The sequence below is a fragment of the Triticum dicoccoides genome, chromosome 5A (genome assembly GCF_002162155.2).
Source record: "Triticum dicoccoides isolate Atlit2015 ecotype Zavitan chromosome 5A, WEW_v2.0, whole genome shotgun sequence".
In the NCBI taxonomy this organism is placed as follows: domain Eukaryota; kingdom Viridiplantae; phylum Streptophyta; class Magnoliopsida; order Poales; family Poaceae; genus Triticum; species Triticum dicoccoides.
Window position 1 is genome coordinate 692558627 of NC_041388.1, and position 6361 is coordinate 692564987.

A 6361-nucleotide genomic window follows, 5' to 3' on the forward strand; every position below is an offset into this window, starting at 1 on the left:
TATATCCATACATTTCTTTACTTGATCTCTCAAATATTCAAGGTTTTTTTTAGAGATGCAGACGGGTATGCATCTTTCATGAAGAGAAAATTACAAAAGGACGACGGATAAAGCATCAACCAGTTGGCATATTTTCAGCTTTGTGGATGGATGTGGTGTTGTGAACGTGTCTGCTTGTATCAAGGTTTCTATCCGAGTTATTGTTTTGTACAAAAACTAGATCCGAAGCTTTCAACATTGTTCATTTTCATGCATAAATTCAGGTTTGCTTTTCTCAAAGAATAATTTTATTATATGTTAGCACTTCCAACATTGTTCAGCTTCATGCATAAATTCAGGTTTGATTTTCTTATAGAATGATTCTCTTGTAGGTTAGATTTCAAAGCTTTCAAAATTGCACAGTTTTATGAATAAATTCATGTACTAGATCAAAATTGAGTCCAAGAAGGCCTTTTTACCCTGTTGCATTGTTCCTGAGATGTAACAACTATTACATCATGCTATTTATATTACCTTGATGTTTCATTGTTCTGAGGTATGCCTATTTATTTTTAGAAATACCTACCGATTTATTGTCAAAATATACGGGCGCAGCAACGTGCGCCATTAATGATCTAGTTTCTTTACAGAGGGAGTACAGGTTTGGGTTTCAGGCACACACTTGTTGATCAACTAAAGCTTCATTTAACCATATAAATGTATACGATGAAAACTGATGTAGTCAATACCCACTTGGTACAAAATAAGAAACAGATAATCATGGCATGGGGCAGCGGCAATCATGCATGACCAATGAGATTTTCCAATGAATGAGATGCATATCAAGTAGAGGAGTTCACACTAGTAGAAAACAGGGCTTTGATTCAGTAGTCCCGGTTCAGTCCAGAACCGGGACCAATGGGGGCATTGGTCCCGGTTCGTGAGCCCAGGAGGCCGGCCGGGCCACGTGGGCCATTGGTCCCGATTCATCTGGACCTTTTGGTCCCGGTTGGTGGGACGAACCGGCACCAATGGGCCTCGCTCCTGGCCCACCACCATTGGTCCCGGTTGGTGGCTTGAACCGGGACCAAAGGCTCCCCTTTAGTCCCGGTTCATGCCACCAACCGGGACCAATGAAGTGCCTATATATACCCCCTCGCGTAAGAGCAGAGCACACTGCTCTGTTTTTTCTGGCCGAGGGGGAGAGGGCTTGGTGGTGCTCTAGCTCACCTCCTATGCACACAAGGTGTTCGATGGAATGCCCGAGCCACACTACTTAAGCTTTCTTCTCTCCAAGCTCGACCTCCAAGCTCCATTTTCCATAATATTTGTCTAGGTTTAGCGGTCCGTCACGCCCCGTCCCCGTCTTCACCGCCGTCGATCACCCACGCCGAGCTCATCGCCGGCACCACCATGGCGAGCCTCTTGTTCTTATCTTCTTTCTGAAAGGAAAAATATTCTTACTTGTATGTTCACATAGATACTTGTATTCTTGTCTTACTTTTATTATTGCATCTTATATAGTGCGATGGTTTTGTGGTCCGCCCCCGTCGGCCCTCGTCCTGTCTATGATTCAGATGTGGTATATATATTATCTTTATAACTATTGGTTCATTTATTGTTTATGAAAATTATGCCGACCAACGTGACATAGATTTTATTTATGTAGGATGTATGTGAATCGGAAATGCCAACCGACCCTATTGTCGAGAGGTTAAATTTAGTTGAAGAAGAAAACAATTTGTTGAAGGAAAAAATAAAAAAAAATTGAGGAGGAGAAGATGATATTGGAGTTGCATGTTGCGGATGTCGTGATCACAAGATCAAGATGGATGCAATACGCTGGAAGATTAGAAAGATTAGAAAATATGCCATTCATACCGAGGCTTGGTATCATTATGCCGTTGGATCAATTGTTACCTTGGTTGCAATTATGATCGCATTTGTTTTTGCATTGAAATGTTTTACATAGTTTCAATGTATGGTTTAATTAATTAGATGCTCTGGAGAGCTATATGTTGTTAGATGAGAACTATGTATGCACTTTGGTTTTAATGTGATGATGAACTTCTATTAATTTGGACACTTAATTATATATAATGCACGCAGATGAACCGGCAATGGATGTACGGTGACAGACACGCCTGCGAGTACATTAAGGGCGTGCATGAGTTTCTCGATGCGGCTGAGGCAAACAAGCAGAATGGTTTTATGTGTTGTCCATGCACTGAATGTGGGAATACGAGGTCTTACTCTAACCGGAAAATCCTTCACTCCCACCTGCTTTACAAGGGTTTCATGCCACACTATAATGTTTGGACGAGGCACGGAAAAATAGGGGTTATGATGGAAGACGACAAAGAAGAAGAGTACGATGAAAACTATGTGCCCCCTGAATACGGTGATGCTGCAACAGGGGGAGCTGGTGAAGATCAAGAGGAACCAGACGATGTGCCCAATGATGCTGCAACGGGTGAAGCTGCTGAAGATCAAGAGGAACCAGACGATGTGCCCGATGATGATGATCTCCGCCGGGTCATTGTCGATGCAAGGACGCAATGCAAAAGTCAAAAGGAGAAGCTAAAGTTCGATCGCATGTTAGAGGATCACAAAAAAGGGTTGTACCCCAATTGCGAAGATGGCAACACAAAGCTCGGTACCATACTGGAATTGCTGCAGTGGAAGGCAGAAAATGTTGTGCTGACAAAGGATTTGAGAAGCTACTGAAAATATTGAAGAAGAAGCTTCCAAAGGATAACGAATTGCCCAAGAGTACATACGCAACAAAGAAGGTCATATGCCCTCTAGGATTGGAGGTGGAGAAGATACATGCATGCCCTAATGACTGCATCCTCTACCGCGGTGCATACAAGGATCTGAACGCATGCCCGATATGTGGTGCGTTGCGGTATAAGATCAGACGAGATGACCCTGGTGATGTTGATGGCGAGCCCCCCAGGAAGAGGGTTCCTGCGAAGGTGATGTGGTATGCTCCTATAATACCATGGTTGAAACGTCTGTTCAGAAATGAAGAGCATGCCAAGTTGATGCGATGGCACAGTGAGAACCGAAAGAAAGATGGGAAGTTAAGAGCACCCGCTGACGGGTCGCAGTGGAGAAAAATCGAGAGAAAGTACTGGGATGAGTTTGCAAAGGACCCAAGGAATGTATGGTTTGCTTTAAGCGCGGATGGCATTAATCCTTTCGGGGAGCAGAGCAGCAATCACAGCACCTGGCCCGTGACTCTATGTATGTATAACCTTCCTCCTTGGATGTGCATGAAGCGGAAGTTCATTATGATGCCAGTTCTCATCCAAGGCCCAAACAACCCGGCAACGACATTGATGTGTACCTAAGGCCATTAGTTGAAGAACTTTTACAGCTATGGAATGGAAACGGTGTACGTACATGGGATGAGCACAGACAGGAGGAATTTAACCTTAAGGCATTGCTGTTCGTGACCATCAATGATTGGCCCGCTCTCAGTAACCTTTCAGGACAGACAAACAAAGGATACCACGCATGCACACACTGTTTAGATGACACTGAAAGTATATACCTAGACAAATGCAGGAAGAATGTGTACCTGGGCCATCGTCGATTTCTTCCGACCAACCATCAATGTCGAAAGAAAGGCAAGCATTTCAAAGGCGAGGCGGATCACCGGAAGAAGCCCGCCATACGTACCGGTGATCACGTACTTGCTATGGTCAATGATTTACACGTAATCTTTGGAAAGGGTCCCGGTGGACCAGCTGTTCCGAATGACGCTGAGGGACACACACCCATGTGGAAGAAGAAATCTATATTTTGAGACCTACCCTACCGGAAAGACCTAGAGGTCCGCTCTTCAATCGACGTGATGCGCGTGACGAAGAACCTTTGCGTGAACCTGCTAGGCTTCTTGGGCGTGTATGGGAAGACAAAAGATACACCTGAGGCACGGGAGGACCTGCAACATTTGCACGAAAAAGACGGCATGCCTCCAAAGCAGTATAAAGGTCCTGCCAGCTACGCTCTTACGAAAGAAGAGAAAGAAATCTTTGTTGAATGCCTGCTCAGTATGAAGGTCACGACTGGCTTCTCGTCGAATATAAAGGGAATAATAAATATGCCAGAGAAAAAGTTTCAGAACCTAAAGTCTCATGACTGCCACGTGATTATGACGCAACCGCTTTCGGTTGCATTGAGGGGGCTTCTACCGGAAAACGTCCGATTAGCCATTGTGAAGCTATGTGCATTCCTCAATGCAATCTCTCAGAAGGTGATCGATCCAGAAATCGTACCAAGGCTAAGGAGTGATGTGGCGCAATGTCTTGTCAGTTTCGAGCTGGTGTTCCCACCATCCTTCTTCAATATCATGACGCACATCCTAGTTCATCTAGTCGACGAGATTGTCATCCTGGGGCCCGTATTTCTACACAATATGTTCCCCTTTGAGAGGTTCATGGGAGTCCTAAAGAAATATGTCCGTAACCGCGCTAGGCCAGAAGGAAGCATCTCCATGGGCCATCAAACAGATGATGTTATCGGGTTTTGTGTTGACTTCATTCCTGGCCTTAAGAAGATAGGTCTCCCTAAGTCGCGGTATGAGGGGAGAGTGACTGGAAAAGGCACTCTTGGAAGAGACTCAATAATATGCAGGGACGGATATTCTTGGTCTCAAGCACACTACATAGTTCTACAGAACTCTACCTTGGTGACCCCGTATGTCGATGAACACAAGAACAGTCTGCGCTCCAAACACCCAGAGCAGTGCGACGACTGGATTACATGTGAACACATCAGGACTTTCAGCAGTTGGTTAGAAACACGTCTCAGAGGTGACAACACTGTTTGTGATGAGTTGTACTTGTTGTCCAGGGGACCATCTTTGACTATATTGACTTACAAAGGATACGAGATAAATGGGAATACATTTTACACGATCGCCCAAGATCAAAAGAGCACCAACCAAAACAGTGGTGTCCGCTTTGATGCAGCAACCGAGAGCGGAAATGACACATATTATGGTTACATAGTGGACATATGGGAACTTGACCACGGACCTGATTTTAAGGTCCCTTTGTTTAAGTGCAAATGGGTCAATATGTTAGGCGGCGGGGTACAGGTAGACCCACAGTACGGAATGACAACAGTGGATCTGAAAAATCTTGGGTACACTGAAGAACCGTTCGTCCTAGCCAATGATGTGGCACAGGTTATCTATGTGAAGGACATGTCTACCAAACCGAGAAAAAGAAAAGATAAGGAAGCGAATACATCATACGATGAGCCAAAGCGCCACATAGTTCTTTCAGGAAAAAGGGACATCCTGGGAGTGGACGGCAAGACAGACATGTCTCAAGATTATGAAAAGTTTCATGAAATTCCTCCCTTCAATGTCAAGGCTGACCCAAGCATCCTGATAAACGATGAAGATTATCCATGGTTACGGCGGAATAAGCAAATGACACAAGCGAAGACAAAGTGAAGACTTTCTCCCGCAACTATTATGATGATACCATGCCAACTTTGTAACACACGAACATGCTACCATTGTCCGTTTTGTACATGCACATGCTATGTGGGTGAAATTATGATACCATGCCAACTTTCAACTTTTTCAGAGTTCATTTGAAATTCTTTAATGTCTTATGGTTCGGCCCTCGTAATACCATTATTCAAATTTTAACTATTCAAATTTGAAAACTAATGGCACTAACAGAAAGTTTATAATTTTTTCTAAAACTGATGGCACTAACAGAAAGTTTATAATTTTTCTGACCTAAAAGCAAAAAGAATTAAAAAATGCAAAAAACAAAAGAAAATAAATAATGCAAAAAACAAAAAAAACTGGAAAAAGTAAAGTTAATCACAAACTTGTGATTCAAACAAATTTCAAAGAATTCAAATTTTAACTATTCAAATTTGAAAACTAATGGCAGTAACAGAAAGTTTATATTTTTTCTAAAACTAATGACACTAATAGAAAGTTTATAATTTTGCTCCTCGCCCCTGGCCCATGACCATTAGTCCCGGTTTGTGCCACAAATCGGGACTAAAGAGTTGGTCCTCGTTGCGGGCAGAGTTTAGTCCCACCTCACCAACCGAAGGGGGCTCACACCGGTTTATAAGCCCTTCCCTCTCTGCCTTGTTGAGCTCCTCTCAAAGTGAAAATAGATGCCCTAATAGAGAAAAGTTTAACCTAAATTCATAGTGAATTTCTCTGAAATTCTTAGAAATTTACTATGAATTTAGGTTGAATTTTCTCTATAAGCGCATCTATTCTCATTTTTTAGTAAGTTAATCACAATCTTGTGATTCACACAGATTTCAAAAAATTCAAATTTTAACTATTCAAATTTGAAAACTTGTACCACCAACCGTGACCAATGCCCCC